General features: G+C 46.8%; 4 gene segments (V, D, J or C); 3 read left to right on the top strand and 1 right to left on the bottom strand.

Moving 5' to 3' along the window:
- Positions 1-20,694, top strand: part of LOC119842119 — a 201,945-nt gene that overhangs the window by 95,719 nt on the left and 85,532 nt on the right.
- LOC119842116 overlaps positions 1-20,694 on the top strand; it is a 172,698-nt gene that overhangs the window by 99,012 nt on the left and 52,992 nt on the right.
- Positions 1-20,694, top strand: part of LOC119842121 — a 255,219-nt gene that overhangs the window by 217,467 nt on the left and 17,058 nt on the right.
- The window catches only part of LOC122456456, a 55,100-nt gene that overhangs the window by 33,392 nt on the left and 1,014 nt on the right, over positions 1-20,694 (bottom strand).

The raw sequence follows: 20,694 nt of genomic DNA, 5'->3' as shown, positions 1-20,694 counted from the left end.
GAGTCACATGTTTCCACTGACCACTTTCCTCATCCAGTCTCCCCTCAAAATTCCCCAGCCCTGCTTCCATCTGTGAGTCTGAGCTTTTCCCTTCAGATACCTCATATCTTTGCTCCATCATCTGCTCAAACCCCTTCCTGAACTCAACCAGACTTTCCACCTGCATCTCCAAACCTCGGATCTTTTCCTCCATCAGCTCTATCAGACGGCATTTCATGCAGAAAAAACTCTTACCGGTTCCCCCCTCCAGGATCATGTACATACCACAGCTTCCACATCCAGTCATCCTCAATGTGTCTTCCACTACAGGAGTCACTCCCACAGCTGCCTCTGTATCTGTCATCTCCTTCCCACCTAAATCCTGTTAATCTGGGAAACACAAGCCACACCAAAAAGACCACCCCCCCAGCAAAAGCAAACCCCAAACAAGCACCACAATCCAAACCCCCTTTTCAAACTCCCACTCAAACTCCCCTGTTTAGAGCTCTGTTTGCTAGCTCCTGTGCCGCTGCAGCTGTCTGTATCGGTCTCCCTAACCCCGGACACAGAGGTGAAATCACTTCCCCTGCACACCACCCCCATGTTTATACATCCAGGGACACAGCTGGGGGGAATGAAGGCTCCTAACTCAGTCTCACCCTCCCGCCTAGCACCCTAAAGACATAAAACCAGATTCCTGGGCGCTCTGCCTCTAACCTTATGTGGTCAGGTGAGGACGCATCTCCTAAGGGTTCTGACGCCAGAGTGGCTAGGGCTACATTGCTAGACAGGTGCACTAGTTAAGAAACAAGTCTTGGAGATGGGGGATCAGGGCTCTATTCCCACATCTCCCACTGACCTGCACTGTGACCAGAGACAAGCCACCTGGGCTGGGGTCTTTAAAGGACTCTTAGGAAATTAGGTGCCAAAGATAAACTCACAATTGCAGTGGGAGTTGGGTGTCTCGCTTCGTTATAGCATCCCTATTTTAATCCTTTTCTGCCAAAATAATGGATGGATAGCAACTCACTGCAGAGCGATGGACAGGTTGAAACATGACAATGCATGAAGATGGATGGATGCAGAGAGGAGATTCCATAATTTTCCATGCATGGACATTGCAGAATCAAAGAGACAGATATAGAATCATAGGAATTCAGGGTTGGAAGGGACCTCAGGAGGTCATCTAGTCCAACCCCCTGCTCAAAGTAGGACCAATCCCCTATTTTTGCCCCAGATCCCTAAGTGGCCCCCTCAAGGATTGAACTCACAACCCTGAGTTTAGCAAGCCAATGCTCAAAATACTGAGCTATCCCTCCCCCAGAGACTAGGATGGGTGGATGGATCCTGTTTGGAAGAATGAATTGATGTAGACTATCGAGAAAGAAAGAAAGAAAGAAAGAAAGAAAGAAAAGTGGATGGATAGATCTAGATACTGTGGGAGCAAGCGTGGGTGTGTAGATGAGACACAGACAGTCTCTGCTAGAAGAGACACGCCCTTCATCACAAACTCTAGCATGTTGCATTTTTATTTGGGCATATTCCACACACAGTCACGCTCTGTACACCAGAGCTGCCACAGCTTTACACACAAGCTAAGAGGAATCCCGGACCCCATGAGGTTCCCTGGACATCTCGGATATGCAGTGAGGAGCCCACGCAGCTCTGCTCCTCAGTAGCAAGTGACGTCGGTATCAGACAAGATCACAGAGACATTGACGGTGGTGGGTTTACCAGAGGCTTTGTCCACGCTCTGGTGGATGAAGGTCATGGGCAGACCCTCGTGCCCCACAACGCAGGCATACGTGTCCCCCCATTCCCATTCAGATGCCAAGACATTGAGCTTGCTGTAGATGAAGTAGCGCTCCTCCTTCCCAGCCTCCCGGACGGGGCCGATGTTGGTGTAGGTTTCCTGGGGCACAGGCCGGTCCTGCTGGGTCCATGTCACCAAGATGTCTCTGGGCCGGAAGCCGGAGGCCAGGCAGGTGATGGTGGCCGATTCCCGGAGAGCCAGCTCCTCAGCGTGAGGAGGGGAGATGTAGACAGAAGGGGCCTGGAGGGAAACCACTGCCATGAGAAAGAAGCAAACGGTTAATGCTAAGGATTGGGACCCAGGAGTCCTGGCTACCATCCTCCACCCTCATCGCCCTGCTATATCCCACTAGACCCCCCACTCCCCTCCCAGACCCATGGATACAATCCAGGAGTTCGGGCCAAACTAACCCACTAGATCCAAATACCTTCCCTGAAAAGGGGCTAGAGCCCAGGAATCATGGCTTCCAGTCTCCCTATTCTAACCCACTGCATCCCACTCCCCTCCCAGAGACAGAAACCCAGGCCTGACTCTGTCCCCTTCTGTCTCATAAATTTGCCCATTTCGTCCCACCCACAAATTTGTAACTCCCAGCCCCAAAGACCTGCAGCCAGATAAGAGCTAGCGCCCCCTAGAGACAAAAGGTCCCGTGTCCCATTCCCCACATCCTGAGCCAGCCACTCCCCCCAGCCTGCAGCCGGATTGGAGCTGGCGCCCCCTACAGAGGAAAGGCTGAGTTCTTACTGTGACTCTTGCGGATGCTCTTGACAATGGCCGACGGGATGTCTTGGTGCTTCACGGTGCAGGTGAACTCCTCCCCCGCCTGCCACTCCTCCACGCACACCCGCAGGATGCTGGTTGCACTGTAGGTGCCATCTTCCTGCAGCACCGGCTCCCTGGAGACCACGGCCAACGGGCTCCCACTACCCCGGTTCCAGGAGACCTCCAGGCTGCCGGGGGTCTCCATGCCACTCACCAAACAACTGATGGTGGCGTTCTGCCCTATGTAGAGGTCCTCCAGGGAACGGGGAAGGAGAGAGACCTCCAGAGGGTGTCGATTACAGTTTCTGACTCCTGGTGGGGGGCAGGAGGCAGCATTGAGGGCTGGGCCGAGCAAATATTTCAACAGGCACGAGGTGGTAACTGAGTGCCTCTCTCTCAGGGCGCAAAGCCCAGAGGCTGTTTGGGAAAGGGGCTGAGGGTCATCGGAGGTGGAAATAGGGCACTGGGTTCCCTGGTAGAAGGGGCGGGACCCTCATCTTATGGAGCAGTGGGAACAACAGCTGAGATTTTCCAACCAACCGAGGGATTGGGATTCCTGGGTCCCATTATGGTTATTTGGGTCTCTGGGTCCCAGGAGCAAATCTGAAGGTCTCCAGTTTTTTTGGGAGAAAGCCCCATTGCGGAAAACATGGCTGGGAACAGATCAGCTGTGGTGGCTCAAATCAGAGTCTTTCTGGCCTGAAATTCATGAGCTCACTGACCCGCCTGAGCTCCGTGCAGTTATCCCCATTTCCCAGAGATGGCAGCTGGTACACAGGACAAATGACCTGCCCGTGGTCATGCCTGGCACCCAGACCCTCCTGCTCTAACCACTAGACCCCACACTGCACCCACAGCTCAGGACAGAACTTGTGTTCTCTAAACCCTACCACCTGCACAGGCAGAAGAGCCATTTGTATTTCACACCCATGATCTGCCGAGGTCCCCCAGGGCATGAGTCCCCCAACTCCCACTGCAAGCCGATGCGGGAGGGGAGACCTCAGATCACTTTAGAAGTCTCAGAAGGGAAGCTCAGACTGATGGGAGTCCTGGCACCCAGGGACAATGTCCTCTACTGAATGTTGTGTGAAGGATATGCATGGTGTCATTCATGATATTAGTTTCTAAAGTGGATGCTGCTGGAGCTGGGATTCCAGATTCATATGCACGCCCAAGCCCCACTGTGGGGCAATGGAGCTGAGGGGTTTCTCTCCTTTGTTTGCATGAATTTGTCAGCTTCTGAATCCGATATGGAATTTGCCCCACCCAAGCTCATCTTTTCCTTGAGAACAGATTTTAATGGGATGCCTGTCATGGCTGCAGATCCATGAAGACATTCCTAATGTGCCAACCACAAATTTGAGGAATAAGAAGGGACAATAAGGGCAAAATTGTGAATCTGCCACTGTGGGAATCCATGTTCAAGTGTGGAGCAAACAACACCCAGGGCGATCCATGGTTAAGAAGGAAAGAACATTTTCAGCGAACCACCTCCCAGCCATGAAAGACCTCTGTGAACTTTCCCCAAGAGCAAGAGTGTGCACCCCAACGTCTTGGCCAAATCACAACCCAATGAGATTACATTCTGCACTCTCCCTTAAATTCTCTCTTGCAATTAGGACAATTTTCCTGCACTTCCTTTAGTGGTAATGGGGTCTGTGAGGCTGTGGAATCGTCTCCTCCAGGGCTGGGGTGGGATCCCCATTACTTGGGGCATTTCGGACTGGAAAATGCCTTGGGAATATAGGGAACTCTCCTGCACTGGAGTGGAGGGGACATTCTCCACCCAGCTCAGGTTGCAATAAGTCTTGGTTTCACCAAAGACAGCATTATAATGGAGATAGAAATCCTTCATGGCCACCTCTCCCACCAGGGCTCACATGGAGTCATGCGGTTGTTCATGCCATTGGCTGGATGGGATAAGAACCCATGTGAATATCTCCAAATTAATACCTGCCTCTGAGAATACAAAAAGAAAAGGAGTACTTGTGGCACCTTAGAGACTAACAAATTTATTTGAGCATAAGCTTTCGTGAGCTACAGCTCACTTCATCGGATGCATTTGGTGGAAAATACAGAGCGGAGATTGATATACACACACAGAGAACATAGAATCTCAGGGTTGGAAGGGACCTCAGGAGGTCATCTAGTCCAACCCCCTGCTCAAAGCAGGACCTATCCCCAACTAAATAGAGTAGGACCAATCCCCAACTAAATAGAGTAGGGCACTAGTTCTTATATGAATGTGTAAGAAAGCAGGAAACTCAAATCTGTTTTAAGGCAAGGCTCATACTATTATTTTGGGAGAAAAACTGGGAACTGAACAAAATTAAAATAGGATGATTAAAGTTATTCTGTTTCAACAAGTATTCATGAATCAATTTTGATATAAACACAGCCCAGCATTGGGCATTAGGTGGAAACAGACTGCCCACTGGGAGCTCCGAGTAGCTTTGTGCTTCAGAAAGGTTCTCTTTCCTTCCCCATTTCTCTCTCTCTCTACCTCATATCCATCCTGTCCTCTTTTCTTCATTTCACCATCTCCATTCTTGTCCTGATGTCAGTTCCTTAGCTTCCTTCTCACCTCCTCTCTCAGCTAGGTGTTTGCCACCCTATATTTCCCTCTGTTCTTCCGCAATATTTCAGGCCACAAACCTCTGCCCCCATTCTACAAGATCCCTCTCATCTCTTCCACATCCCACAGAAACTAGCCCCACCCCAATGTCTACCTCTCTCCTTTCTATTTGACACCAATGATTAACTCTTCTGTGCAATTAAGTAGCACTTACAACACTACTGGGAAGATCTGGTTTAGGAAATTTAGCCATTTTTAAAATTAGCAATGTTTGCCTTAGCCTGTTTTTAGAGCGCTGTTCAGACTTCACAAATCAAAGATACCTGCCAGGTATGGTCTAGAGAATACTTAGTCCTGCCTTAATTCAAGGAACTGGACTAGAAGACCTCTTGAGGTCCCTTCCAGTCCTACATTTCTATAATTCTATGGATATGAGAACCCTTCTCCCCATATGGTGTAAAATAGTATTTTCTGCTGTTCCTGGGTGGTAAAGAGCATTGTTTCCCTATTTCTATGATCTTGCAAGAATGTATAAACTGAGCACAGCTTGGGAACTAGTTCAAAAGGGTGAACCCAGAGCCCTTTCCCTTCACTAATTTTCCAGAGTAGTACAAGAAGGAAAGAGAGAAATGCCATGATGAGGAAGAGAGATGGGATGGAATAAAACCATTAATTCCTATTTGATAAAAAGGTAAACAGTATCTGAAAGCATTTAAAATCCAATAGTATCCTGTCGAGGTATTTCTAATGCACCACTCAATGTGACATCTAGGTACCAAGTGCATAATAAAGAATTGTACAACAAATTGATAACACTGTCCCATACTCTAATCTTCCATTGTCTTTGGTAGAAATAGATTACTTCTTAGCTCATTTTGTATGGCTAACTTACAGGCATTTCTGAGCTTTCTAAAAATACCATTTCCATTATTATGTGCATATGAGAGAATGGCAGGGGGAAAGGTTCCTATCTGTATCCATTCTTTTGTCAAAAATATATTGCTTGGTAGCTACTTTGTTGACTAAATGGCAACCTCTTCAGCTATTTTGGTATATCCTCTATAAAGCTCAGGGATAAGCTCTGATGTTTACCCACTTATCAGAAGACTGAGCCTAAAAATAGTAATAAAGTAATAAAGTTTAGTTTAAAACAGAGCAGGCAAAATATTTTTTCATTTAAAACGTGACAATTTTAAATGACAAAGTTACAGCATTTCCAAACATTTGTTAAAAAATCATGCAGTAATGTCTTTGTTTTATTGTTTTTCATGTCCACAAAACAGCAGAAAATGAATATTTACAGCATAAAATTAATTCTATTTTCATATTGTATGAATAAGGCATGAAAATGCTTTTTAATTACAATAGCTATATTTGAACTTCAGAGCCTTAAATACAAAGAAACTCACAAAGGAGACACAAAGAAAGCTCTCATTTTCCATTCTATCATTTCACTGTGCATAAACATCTTGCAAGACAATGATAAAAAAACTGCACAGGATGGTTTGATAGGCATTCTAAATAAAGGTTTTAAATTCTAAAAAGGTTTCAGAGTAGCAGCTCTAAAAAGTTAATTTATAACCACAGGTCTCTAACATTATAGCTATCACATTCCAAACAAACTGTTTTTTCCCTGGTTTCAGAGTAGCAGCCGTGTTAGTCTGTATTCGCAAAAAGAAAAGGAGTACCCTTGGCACCTTAGAGACTAACAAATTTATTAGAGCATAAGCTTTCGTGAGCTACAGCTCACTTCATCGGATGCATTTGGTGGAAAAAGCAGAGGAGAGATTTATATACACACACAGAGAACATGAAACAATGGATTTATCATACACACTGTAAGGAGAGTGATCACTTAAGATAAGCCATCACCAGCGGGGGGGGGGGGGGAGGAAAACCTTTCATGGTGACAAGCAAGGTAGGCTAATTCCAGCAGTTAACAAGAATATCAGAGGAACAGTGGGGGGTGGGGTGGGAGGGAGAAATACCATGGGGAAATAGTTTTACTTTGTGTAATGACTCATCCATTCCCAGTCTCTATTCAAGCCTAAGTTAATTGTATCCAGTTTGCAAATTAATTCCAATTCAGCAGTCTCTCGTTGGAGTCTGTTTTTGAAGCTTTTTTGTTGAAGGATAGCCACTCTTAGGTCTGTGATCGAGTGACCAGAGAGATTGAAGTGTTCTCCAACTGGTTTTTGAATGTTATAATTCTTGACGTCTGATTTGTGTCCATTCTTTCTTTTACGTAGAGACTGTCCAGTTTGGCCAATGTACATGGCAGAGGGGCATTGCTGGCACATGATGGCATATATCACATTGGTAGATGCGCAGGTGAACGAGCCTCTGATAATGTGGCTGATGTGATTAGGCCCTATGATGGTATCCCCTGAACAGATATGTGGACAGAGTTGACAACGGGCTTTGTTGCAAGGATAGGTTCCTGGGTTAGTGGTTCTGTTGTGTGGTGTGTGGTTGCTGGTGAGTATTTGCTTCAGATTGGGGGGCTGTCTGTAAGCAAGGACTGGTCTGTCTCCCAAGATCTGTGAGAGTGATGGGTCATCCTTCAGGATAGGTTGTAGATCCTTGATGATGCGTTGGAGAGGTTTTAGTTGGGGGCTGAAGGTGATGGCTAGTGGCGTTCTGTTGTTTTCTTTGTTGGGCCTGTCCTGTAGTAGGTGACTTCTGGGTACTCTTCTGGCTCTGTCAATCTGTTTCTTCACTTCAGCAGGTGGGTATTGTAGTTGTAGGAATGCATGATAGAGATCTTGTAGGTGTTTGTCTCTGTCTGAGGGGTTGGAGCAAATGCGGTTATATCGTAGCGCTTGGCTGTAGACAATGGATCGAGTGGTATGATCTGGATGAAAGCTAGAGGCATGTAGGTAGGAATAGCGGTCAGTAGGTTTCCGATATAGGGTGGTGTTTATGTGACCATCGCTTATTAGCACCGTAGTGTCCAGGAAGTGGATCTCTTGTGTGGACTGGTCCAGGCTGAGGTTGATGGTGGGATGGAAATTGTTGAAATCATGGTGGAATTCCTCAAGAGCTTCTTTTCCATGGGTCCAGATGATGAAGATGTCATCAATGTAGCGCAAATAGAGTAGGGGCATTAGGGGACGAGAGCTGAGGAAGCGTTGTTCTAAGTCAGCCATAAAAATGTTGGCATACTGTGGGGCCATGAGGGTACCCATCGCAGTGCCGCTGATTTGAAGGTATACATTGTCACCAAATCAGAAATAGTTATGGGTCAGGACAAAGTCACAAAGTTCAGCCACCAGGTTAGCCGTGACATTATCGGGGATACTGTTCCTGACGGCTTGTAGTCCATCTTTGTGTGGAATGTTGGTGTAGAGGCTTCTACATCCATAGTGGCTAGGATGGTGTTTTTAGGAAGATCACCAATGGACTGTAGTTTCCTCAGGAAGTCAATGGTGTCTCGAAGATAGCTGGGAGTGCTGGTAACGAAGGGCCTGAGGAGGGAGTCTACATAGCCAGACAATCCTGCTGTCAGGGTGCCAATGCCTGAGATGATGGGGCGTCCAGGATTTCCAGGTTTATGGATCTTGGGTAGCAGATAGAATACCTCAGGTCGGGGCTCCAGGGGTGTGTCTGTGCAGATTTGTTCTTGTGCTTTTTCAGGGAGTTTCTTGAGCAAATGCTGTAGTTTCTTTTGGTAACTCTCAGTGGGATCAGAGGGTAATGGCTTGTAGAAAGTGGTGTTGGAGAGCTGCCTAGTAGCCTCTTGTTCATACTCCGACCTATTCATGATGACGACGGCACCTCCTTTGTCAGCCTTTTTGATTATGATGTCAGAGTTGTTTCTGAGGCTGTGGATGGCACTGTGTTCTGCATGGCTGAGGTTATGGGGTAAGCGAAGCTGCTTTTCCACAATTTCAGCTCGTGCACGTCGGCGGAAGCAGTCTATGTAGAAATCCAGGCTGCTGTTTCAACCTTCAGGAGGAGTCCACCCAGAATCCTTCTTTTTGTCGTGTTGGCAGGAAGGTCTCTGTGGGTTAATATGTTGGTCAGAGGTGTGTTCGAAATATTCCTTGAGTCTGAGACGTCGAAAATAGGATTCTAGGTCACCACAGAACTGTATCATGTTCATGGGGGTGGAGGGGCAAAAGGAGAGGCCCCGAGATAGGACAGATTCTTCTGCTGGGCTAAGAGTATAGTTGGATAGATTAACAATATTGCTGGGTGGGTTACAGGAACCATTGTTGTGGCCCCTTGTGGCATATAGTAGTTTAGATAGCTTAGTGTCCTTTTTCTTTTGTAGAGAAGCAAAGTGTGTTTTGTAAATGGCTTGTCTAGTTTTTGTAAAGTCCAGCCACGAGGAAGTTTGTGTGGAAGTTTGTTTTTTCCCTAGCTCTGTTAAATATGAATGCTAGATTTTATATTCTTTCAGATGATTCTGTCAAAGAAACGATGGATCATGCACTATTCTGACTATAAAGCATACTACAATTTTAAAATCCAACTTGTCTTGCGTGAAGGGAGCAGTTTTTTTTTAAACACACATTGAGTGTCATTCTACAGACTTCATCTTGCAAAGAAAAGAAATTCCCTGGAAAACAGGTTTAATTCAAGGTGTCCATGACTGTAGTTAAAATGTAAAGGCAAAGATTATATTGGAAGATTTCATGCATCTTGGCTGTTAAAAATGAAAGGAATCCATAAAATCTTATTTCATTTCAGCCTGCAGAAACCTGCGCAATCATTGTCACTGCCTCCAAAATAAAAATTGGAATAACTAACTTAACATCCCCTAAACAATTTTGCTCAATGATTACTTTCAAATTACTAGGACAAACTTAGTGTCCTAAATGCTCAGTGTTCTGTTCTCTACTTCTCGCTGTCGATTGGCATGCTTAAGCCTTGTCTACACTACACAGTTTTGGCTGCAAAAGGCAGCTTTTGCTGACAAAACAGTGTCGGAGTACACACTACAGAAGTAACTTTTGGTGGTCAAACTCTGCTGTTTCGCCAACAAAATAAAAACGACTCAATGAGAGGCATAAAGCTTTTGGTAGCAAAGTTAAAGCAACAAAACGTCATTGTAGACGTTTCCATTTGTTGTATTGCCAGAACTGGTATCCCCCCCGTCCCACGACGCCCACCGTGAGCGCTCTGCTCGCTGCTTTGAACTCAACTGTCCTGCAGGCCATGCACCGCTCCCCTTTCAAAGCCCTGGGGAGCTCTGGCAGCAGAGAGCGAATCAAAGGGGAACCCTCCTGCTCTTCCCCGCACCAGGCACACCGCAGCCGGCGGCGGGACACGGAGGGCTGCCGCGCTGTGCAGAGCCAGGGAGGGAGGCGTTGGCTGATGAACTCGGCTGCCCTGCATTTAACTGTGTAGGCATGAGTCCCTCTCCTTGCAAAGCGCTGGGAAGCTTTGACATTCCTTAGCGTGGAGAGTTCACAGAGCTGCTGCGGATGCCGCTCCCAGAAAGTGAGGAGGCTGTGGGCGATCTCAGGGGGAATCAAAACAAAACTAGGGGCAGGCAGAGCAGGCTGCTGCTGCACAGGAAGAGGAGGGGGAGACGGCTGAGCCCTACAGGAGGGAACGTCCTCACAGTGTTTCTGTCTCTAGTCCCCCGCCCCCACACGCTCCCTCCTCCCCTGCCCCCATGCACTCTCTGCCTCCCCCCCCCACACACACACACTTCAGTTGAAAAGCAGCTGACAATCTACTCGGATGCTCATGGAATGATGGGATTGAGAAACCTGAATCATGGGACTGTACCTGCTCCATGAGGCATTGCAAACCCTTCCCAAACACAGTCGCACAGTGGGATAGCTACTCGCCGTGCACTGCTTTGTGTTGATGCAAGAGCTGCTAGTGTGGATTCACTCTGCTGATATCAGGAGCATAGTGTGGACATGCAACAGCAGTTTAATTAAAGCAGCATAACTTTTCACCAAAACTCTGTAGTGTAGACAAAGCCTTAGTCACTCTTCCAAAGTTTAAAGTACAGTAAACTGCAATATTCGTACAGTTATTGCACAGGACTGAGAGTCATGATAGAGGATTCTATTCCCTCCTTGAATGCAGCTCTTCAGGTGTCACATCTCAGTTTCAGTTTCCTGATCTATAAATAGTGAATAATATTACCTAGTTGCTACATGGGGTCAAGGAAGCCTAATTCAATAATATTTATGAAACTCAGACTCAGGTGGAAGGTGCTTTGGAAGTGCAAAGCATTATCATTCAAAGACTTTTTATTTTCATCAAGTGAATGCAGAGTTCATGGAAAGTGTCATATATTCAGCATTAGAAACTGAAATACAGCCCGAGACTGTATTTAGAAGCAAGATCTACCAGGAATTGACTCAATTATGAATTATTATCTAGAGCTGAGGGGATAATAATGATCTCTAAGAGAAAGGCTAATTTAGTCCACTCTCCTTCAGGGTCCATAGGTTATCTGCCGATAATGTTAACAATACATGTTCTTGTTAACTGCTGGAAATAGCCTACCTTGCTTGTCACCATGAAAGGTTTTCCTCCTTCCCCCCCAACCCCCAATGCTGGTGATGGCTTATCTTAAGTGATCACTCTCCTTACAGTCTGTATGATAAAACCCATTGTTTCATGTTCTTTGTGTGTGTATATCAATCTCCCCTCTGTATTTTCCACCAAATGCATCCAATGAAGTGAGCTGTAGCTCACGAAAGCTTATGCTCAAATAAATTTGTTAGTCTCTAAGGTGCCACAAGTACTCCTTTTCTTTTTGCGAATACAGACTAACACGGCTGCTACTCTGAAATCTGAGAATACACTTACCGAGGGACACCTTTTCCATAACTTCCTGACACAGGGCCATTGTTGTAACTGGACTTGAGTTCCAGGAAGTTATTCTTCAACCATGACATGCTGATCTCTTCAGGGTAAAAACCACTAGCTTTGTAGATGAGAGTAAAGGAGACACTGTTCCCAGAGATGTCTTCGTGATAGGGTCGGGAGACGGTGACTGAGGGCTCCTTCTTACTGATGCCTACATGAAGAGGAAGAGGGGTAAGAGAAAAATAAGATTTGCTTAGCATGTCTAAGTTAAGGACTTAGATCCAGAAGCTATCACTGTGTGAAGGGGCCAGGGAGGGCAGTTATTCAGAGTATGTGTGAAACTAGACCAGGCAAAATAAAAAGCCAACCACTGAGCATCATCTCCCTTGAAACTCAAAGACTCAACTGGACCATCAACCAAAGACTCAGCTGAACTCCAAAGCCTTCCCTGCAGAATGCACAGTGAACTTCCAGATCCTCAACCTTAAACAGCAACAACTTAACATCATTATCTTCATCTTCATCACCATCATCATATTCATTTTCTTCACCTCCCTTGTCTTCAAAATTACTTCCTTCCTCTTTATCGTCATCTTTGTCAGATCAAAATCTTCATTATCATCCTCTTCCTCTTTATCTTCATCATCTCCTTCAGCATTCTAACATTCTTTCTCTTTTTCTCCTTCAGCATCTTCAACTCCTTCTTCATTGTCATCGACATCATCTTCTTCCCCTTCGAGATTATCATCCTCAGCTTGGTTTTACAGTAATGCAGATGGGCAGGGGGCTTTGAGCTAGTCCGGCGTCCCAAACCTGAACCCTCACCCCAAACCTTGAACCACACTATCTCCTCTTCACCCCAAGTCTCCACCATGCATCATCATGACATTGGGTCACCAACTCATTTGCTCACTCAGATGGAGCCTCTTCCCTCCTTCAAACGCTAACAGCAAAATTCAACACAATTGAGATTTTCAAAGGCTGGCTAAGGGACTTTGACACCTTGGGTATTTCAATGGGATTTGGGAACCTAACTCAACTGGACACTCTTAGAGATTCTCACCAGAAATATCCCTGAAAGGCCAAATGCCGGGTGACAAGCACCAGCCTGATTTCCAGAGGTAAGAAGTACATACGCACATCAGACCAGAGTCACAAATAGGACACTAAGTCCCTCACAGGCTACATCCCCGGATCCCAGGGAGCCAAGGGAGTGAAATTCTTGGAGGAGCTGGCATTCAATGATAAGAAGACAGTGAGTACTGGGAAAACCTCTCAACTGGATATTAATGGTGATCCCCTGAATGAGAGATTCACAGGGGAAATATTAATTACAGCTGAAATACACCCCTGTGCTGAGAGCCTAGGCTCTGCTAAAGTGCTATTTGGGGGTTTAACTGGGACTTAAAGGCAGCCTAGGACTTGTGCGGGATGAGTTTCACCCTCTAATCCCAATTAACAATGACTAGAGTTTGCCTTTCCCTTTGAGATGCCAAGGCTACTCACCTGTATTGCTCATGGTTATGTCCTGGGTTAGTTCTCCATAACAGGGTTTGGTCACTTTGCAGGTAAATTTGGTGCCTTGTCCCCATTGGGCCAGTAACACAGGGTGAGAACTGACCAGGCTGGTGGTCCCATTGTTGTTTTTGGGGGGGGTTCTGTCTTTGCCGCAGAGCTGACTTGCCCATCCACTTTTCATGCGATTCTGCTGGCTGCTAAGTCATAACTCAAAACTAGACAGATAACATGACCAGAATTTGTGATGACGTCTTCATAGGAGGGTTTGGTTAAGTAGATGGTTGGGTCAAGTTGTCTTCTGAGGCAGGCTGAGAAATGCAAAGAGATTGACCAGCATAAATAATTTGGAAAGGCAGAAAATCTAATGTATCCATCCATCCAGCTCCAGCAGAACACTGGTAGTATCCATTCCAACCATCCATCCCCCCATTATATCTCTCTCTTCCCATCCACCTACAGTATCAATTTCTCTATGGTACTCCTATGTCTCCCATCACACTGGGATCTAGATGCAATCCTGCCTACCCTTAGGCAGGGCTGGTTTCTGAGTAACTCTCCACCCTACCTCCCCGCCATGCACATACGTAGCCCCTCACCCAAGCACTTGCTGGTGTTGTGCATGGAGAGCTCTGTTCCCACTGCTGGGTGGGTCACTTGACAGGTGTAGACATCCCCCGTCTCCCAGCTCTGCCTGGTGACGTTCATGCGGCTCTGCCCCATGTAGGAGCCATCTGTGCCCATTGCAGAGGAAAAGGCCAGGGAGGGGGGGACTCCTCTCCTTTCCATTCACCAGCCATTTCACGTCGGCTTTGCCGGGTCTGAAGTTCAGGAGGAGGCAAACCAGCTCCAGCTGGCTCTCTGTGGTGCTGTCCTCGCAGATGGGGACCAGGAGGTGAACCTGGGGTGGCATTGTCGAACCACACACTGAGAGCAGAGAGAGGGGAAAACACAGTCCAGTGTCACTCTCTGTAGATCCCCTCTCCCCTTCTGCGAGAGTACTGACTCTACAGTCCTCCCAGCACTGGTAAAAACCCCACCTTGTTGTGCTGTGTTTATACTGAGTACCTTATACAGCCTCTGGGATTAACTTCACAGCCATGTAAGGGATTAAAACAAATGGGAACAGGGCCCTTAAATCATTTAGGCAAATATTGAATGCCTCCGTGCATTCTTTCTGCACGTGCTGCATGGAGTGTGTTCTCCCTGGTAAACAGGAACTTGAGCTGTGTTTGTTTGAACTTGTTTTCCTCAATACATGTCCCCTGTTTAAGGGGGACTGTGGCACTGTAGAGGATGACATGGCATCAGAAGAAAAACTGGGAGAGGACTGACTGTGTCTGACTACGTAAAAAGGGTCAAATCCTCAGCTGATGTAAGTCAGCACAGGGCCACTGACTCCTGTGGAGATCAGTCGATTTACACCCGTTCAAGTTCTGACCCCAGAATGCCTAGGTTTGCTGCTCTGGGGTTGTATCCATTTCAAAAGATGCCCGAGAACAGCCGGAGTGCAAGAAACACACACAGCTCCATGACAAAGAGGTGTAACCGAGTGCTAGCTTGTAAGGGGTATAGCCCCATTAAGGCCAGTGGTTGCTGGGAATTGGAGTTTCATGGGACTGCTTGCTGCAGTCTATATAACGGAAAGCTTCCGGCTCAGTGCTGAGGAAAGCACCCGAGGGGGAAATCTCTAGACGTAGAACAGGCAGGAGGCCTAGGAAACATGCAGGAAAGAGGACCTGGTGGAAAGGGGGTGCGTGCTCCCCATCCGGCCGACTGAAGGCTGGAGGGGCCCTGAGGGGCTGGGACCCTGTGCTCCGAGTTGCATGGTTTTGCTTTGAGTCCTTGTGTGTGAACAAACCTGGCCTTTGGACTGAAGCAGCGAATGGGCTTTGTTCTCCCTCCCCCAGTGGGAGCAGTTTGGGTTTGGGTTTGGATTTGGGTGAGGGTGAGGGAGTAAGGCAGTGAGCTGAAGATTTCCCCTGTACAGAAGGGCCAGCATGAGGCTTAGGTGCCATTTCAGACCAGCTGCGTGTCCAAGATTTCCCAAGGTGCCTGATGGATTTACGTGCCACCTTCCCATGGGGACCGGGTGCCTAAATATTTTAGGCAGGACTGAAAAATCTCCCCCTTACTGGAACATAGGTCTCTGCCCAGGGGTGCATTTCACCCTGAGGTTTTCCTCATTCAGGGGTCCATGGAGGGGGTGCTGGGGGCGGGAGTTCTGCAATGACAAAGCACCAGGGCTCAGTGTGTTTCAACACGGGGCCAAACTTTCCCCAGTCTTTCAGGGTGAGATTTTTCCAAAGGCACCTACGGGATGTGGATTAAGATTAACTGGCTCCCAAACCCTCTAGGCACTTTGAAAATCTCAGCCTGGCTGCCCCCACCAGCCCCACCACATGTCTTACGTGCCTGAGGGAACTTCTTCGACACTGTCTTTGCTATGCCTTCATTCATAGATTTATAGATACTAAGGTCAGAAGGGACCATTCTGATCATCTAGTCCGACATCCTGCACAACGCAGGCCACAGAATCTCACCCACCCACTCATCACGTCACACTGGTAGGGGACACCCTGCCGGGAACCGTCAGAGGGGCTCAGCAGGCTGCTCTGGGTGTGGAGCCCATTGCTCATCGTCACCTCTGGGAAAGTTTTGACCCCCTTGGTCACTTTGCCAGAATTCTACTTGATGTCCACTGGTGATGGCAAATAGCCAGTTACGAGGCAGGCCAAACTGCTGTCCATGGGAGCATTGCCAGTCTTGCTGCAGCAGGGAACCAGGGGGAAGACGGAGGGGGTTGTGGGGTTCGCTGGAAAAAGAAAGAGAATATAAGAAAAACCATCAAAAGGGGGAAAACTCTGAAAACCAGGCCACTGATCAACCTACATCCATCTATCCACCTCCTTCTATGGCCTGATGGCTGCATGGCCCAGTGGTCAATTCCCTGGAAAAGGAGTCAGGACTCTTAGGTTCTATTCCCAGCTGCTGTGGGACCTTGGGCCTGTCGCAGACCTTCTCTCTGCCTTTAACTTTCCATTGTGAAATGGAGTCCGAGCGATGGACGAAAAACATGAGAAATGGGATTCTGACCTCGGCTGTTCCAATGTAAACCTGGAGCAACTCCAATGGAATAGCTCTGTTTTTGTGCAAGTAATGTTGAGAGGAGACTCTGTTCCTTTATAAGGCAGAAATATTCCCCATGCGCCTCACAATGTGAGTCCAGCCCTCCTCAGCTCTCCAGTGTGAAGTGAGCATCAGTACTGTTGTTGAACAGATAGGGAAACTGAGGCCTGGTGAGATGATGTGGCTTTCAAAAAAGGGCTGACTTTCAAAAATTAAGGAAATTAGTTAGGGAAGTGGATTGGACTGAAGAACTTATGGATCTAAAGGTAGAGGAGGCCTGGGATTACTTTAAATCAAAGCTGCAGAAGCTATTGGAAGCCTATATCCCAAGAAAGGGGAAAAAATTCATAGGAAAGAGTTGTAGAGCAAGCTGGATGAGCAAGCATCTTAGAGAGGTGATTAAGAAGAAACAGAAAGCATACAGGGAGTGGAAGATGGGAGGGATCAGCAAGGAAAGCTACCTAATTGAGGTCAGAACATGTAGGGATAAAGTGAGACAGGCTAAAAGTCGAGTAGAGTTGGACCTTGCAAAGGGAATTAAAACCAATAGTAAAAGGTTCTATAGCCATATAAATAAGAAGAAAATTAAGAAAGAAGAAGTGGGGCCGCTAAACACTGAGGATGGAGTGGAGGTTAAAGATAATCTAGGCATGGCCCAATATCTAAACAAATACTTTGCCTCAGTCTCTAATAAGGCTAAAGAGGATCTTAGGGATAATGGTAGGATGACAAATGGGAATGAGGATATGGAGGTAGATATTACCATATCCGAGATAGAAGCGAAACTGAAACAGCTTAATGGGACTAAATCGGGGGGCCCAGATAATCTTCATCTGAGAATATTAAAGGAATTGGCACCTGAAATTGCAAGCCCATTAGCAAGAATATTTAATGAATCTGTAAACTCAGGAGTAGTACTGAATGATTGGAGAATTGCTAATATAGTTCCTATTTTTAAGAAAGGAAAAAAAAGTGATCCAGGTAATTACAAGCCAGTTAGTTTGACATCTGTAGTATGCAAGGTCCTGGAAAAAATTTTGAAGGAGAAAGTAGTTAAGGACATTGAAGTCAATGGTAAATGGGACAAAATACAACATGGTTTTACAAAAGGTAGATCGTGCCAAACCAACCTGATCTCCTTCTTTGAGAAAGTAACAGATTTTTTAGACAAAGGAAATGCAGTGGATCTAATTTACCTAGATTTCAGTAAGGCATTTGATACCGTGCCACATGGGGAATTATTAGTTAAATTGGAGAAGATGGGGATCAATATGAACATCAAAAGGTGGATAAGGAATTGGTTAAAGGGGAGACTGCAACGGGTCCTACTGAAAGGAGAACGGTCAGGGCGGAGGGAGGTTACCAGTGGAGTTCCTCAGGGATCGGTTTTGGGACCAATCTTATTTAATCTTTTTATTACTGACCTTGGCACAAAAAGTGGGAGTGTGCTAATAAAGTTTGCAGATGATACAAAGCTGGGAGCTATTGCCAATTCAGAGAAGGATCGGGATATTATACAGGAGGATCTGGATGACCTTGTAAACTGGAGTAATAGTGATAGGATGAAATTTAATAGTGAGAAGTGTAAGGTTATGCATTTAGGGATTAATAACAAGAATTTTAGTTATAAATTGGGGACGCATCAATTAGAAGTAACGGAAGAGGAGAAGGACCTTGGAGTATTGGTTGCTCATAGGATGATTATGAGCTGCCAATGTTATATGGCTGTGAAAAACGCTAATGCGGTTATGGGATGCATCAGGAGAGGCATTTCCAGTAGGGATAAGGAGGTTTTAGTACCATTATACAAGGCACTGGTGAGACCTCACCTAGAATACTGTGTGCAGTTCTGGTTTCCCATGTTTAAAAAGGATGAATTCAAACTGGAGCAGGTACAGAGAAGGGCTACTAGGATGATGCTAGGAATGGAAAACTTGTCTTATGAAAGGAGACTTAAGGAGCTTGGCTTGTTTAGCCTAACTAAAAGAAGGTTGAGGGGAGATATGATTGCTCTCTATAAATATATCAGAGGGATAAATACAGGAGAGGGAGAGGAATTATTTCAGCTCAGCACCAATGTGAACACAAGAACAAATGGGTATAAACTGGCCACCAGGAAGTTTAGACTTGAAATTAGACGAAGGTTTCTAACCATCAGAGGAGTGAAGTTTTGGAATAGCCTTCCAAGGGAAGCAGTGGGGGCAAAAGATCTCTCTGGTTTTAAGATTCTACTCGATACGTTTATGGAGGAGATGGTATGATGGGATAATGTGATTTTGGTAAGTAATTGATTTTTAAATATTCAGGGTAAATAGGACTAATCCCCTGAGATGGGATATTAGATGGATGGGATCTGAGTTACCCAGGAAAGAATTTTCTGTAGTATCTGGCTGGTGAATCTTGCCCATATGCTCAGGGTTTAGCTGATTGCCATATTTGGGTTTGGGAAGGAATTTTCCTCCAGGGCAGATTGGAGAGGCCCTGGAGGTTTTTCGCCTTCCTCTGTAGCATGGGGCATGGGTGACTTGAGGGAGGCTTCTCTGCTCCTTGAAGTCTTTAAACCATGATTTGAGGACTTCAATAGCTCAGACATAGGCGAGGTTTTTTGTGGAAGTGGGTGGGTGAGATTCTGTGGCCTGCACTGTGCAGGAGGTCGGACTAGATGATCAGAATGGTCCCTTCTGACCTTAGTATCTATGAATCTATGAATCTAGGATAGGGGGGGTCTGTGGGAGATCTGGGAATCAAAGCCAGCTCCCTAAGTCCCTTCCTCTGTTTGATGACAAGATCGTTTGTTAAAGCTAGGGAAGAGCACTCCATGAGTCATGCATGCATGAGATAACTCAACACATGCTCTTTCTCCTCCGAGAATATTCACTGAGGATGAAATATTCACTCCCAGGTGGTTTTCCCAATTTTACAGTATTTGGGGGGTTGTAGTCCTTATTTCTGGATTTTGGTGGACTCTCCATGACTCAGAGTCCTTAAAGCCAGCTTTGGCCTCTCTTTCTAACTGCTCTGCTCAACCAGAAGGTGGGGGCTTGGGTCAGGGATCGCTTGGGCCAGGGATCTCTTCTTGTGCCCTGAAACTCCACGAACTGATGAGTTCTAAACAGATCAGATTGCAGTGGACATTCCACCAACAGTTGCAAGGAACCACCCAACTACTTCTCACCACCTTCACAGGAGCAAGGACCGGAAGAGACGCTTTTCTGAGCTTTGGGACCTTCCTGGCCTAATCTCTGGGGAAAACCGACCAACAAACAAACAACATGGGCTGAAAAGGGGAAGTTTACACAAGTGAAAGTCGCACTGAGGTTGTTTTTTCACCCCGGTTTTAGCCCCCTAGGCTCCCTCGCCTGTCCAATTTTCACACCTTCTCACCAGCTGTAACTGTAAAAGCTCCCCAGTGGGCGTCATCTATTGTTTTCAATCTATAATTATCTTGACTACCATCTGGCGGGAGGAGAGGGGATGTCTGACAGGCAAAGATACCTCAGAAGAGCTACGTGACAGACACAGAGCAGAGCTGGACTCCCGGACAGAACCCCCCGCTCTACAGTGCCGGACCACGACCCAACATGGCCGGTGATTTGGTGAGTAAATTACAAGAAAGTGAGTGCAGAGGGTGTTTTAACCCTATCAGAGATAAATGGGGTGAAGAGTGTGCTAGATAGGGGAGCAAGATGCCTGGGTTCCCTCCCCAGCTTTGGAAGGGTCATGGGGTCTAGTTGTTTGAGTCGGGGGGCTGGGAACCAGGACTCCTGGGTTCTCTCCCCAGCTCTAGGAGGGGGGCAGGGTCTAGTAGGTTAGAACAGCAGGTCAGGGATCCAGGACTGTTGTGCTCTGTTCTCACCTATGAGGGGCCGTGGGGTACATCCCCTGTGTGGACCCAATACCAGGGCAGGGTGCAGAACGTGGCTCCCCTGCAGAGCCTGGCTATGCTGGGGAGGTCGGGATGGGTAACACAGGCAGCGCTGTGCCCCCCGCCCCCCGCAAAGACAGGGGAACAGGGGTGCTTATCTCACACTCTACCTATAAGCTGGGATAACAGCTTTGAAAGAACTATAAGGAGTGAGCCCAGGGCTGGGTTCGCACGGGGCTGTGGGCCAGGAGTGAGGGGCACAGGCAAGGCCAG

Source organism: Dermochelys coriacea, chromosome 13 (assembly GCF_009764565.3).
Source record: "Dermochelys coriacea isolate rDerCor1 chromosome 13, rDerCor1.pri.v4, whole genome shotgun sequence".
NCBI lineage: Eukaryota > Metazoa > Chordata > Testudines > Dermochelyidae > Dermochelys > Dermochelys coriacea.
Note: the sequence above shows the minus strand (reverse complement) of the source record. Positions and strands in the feature narration are given on the sequence as shown.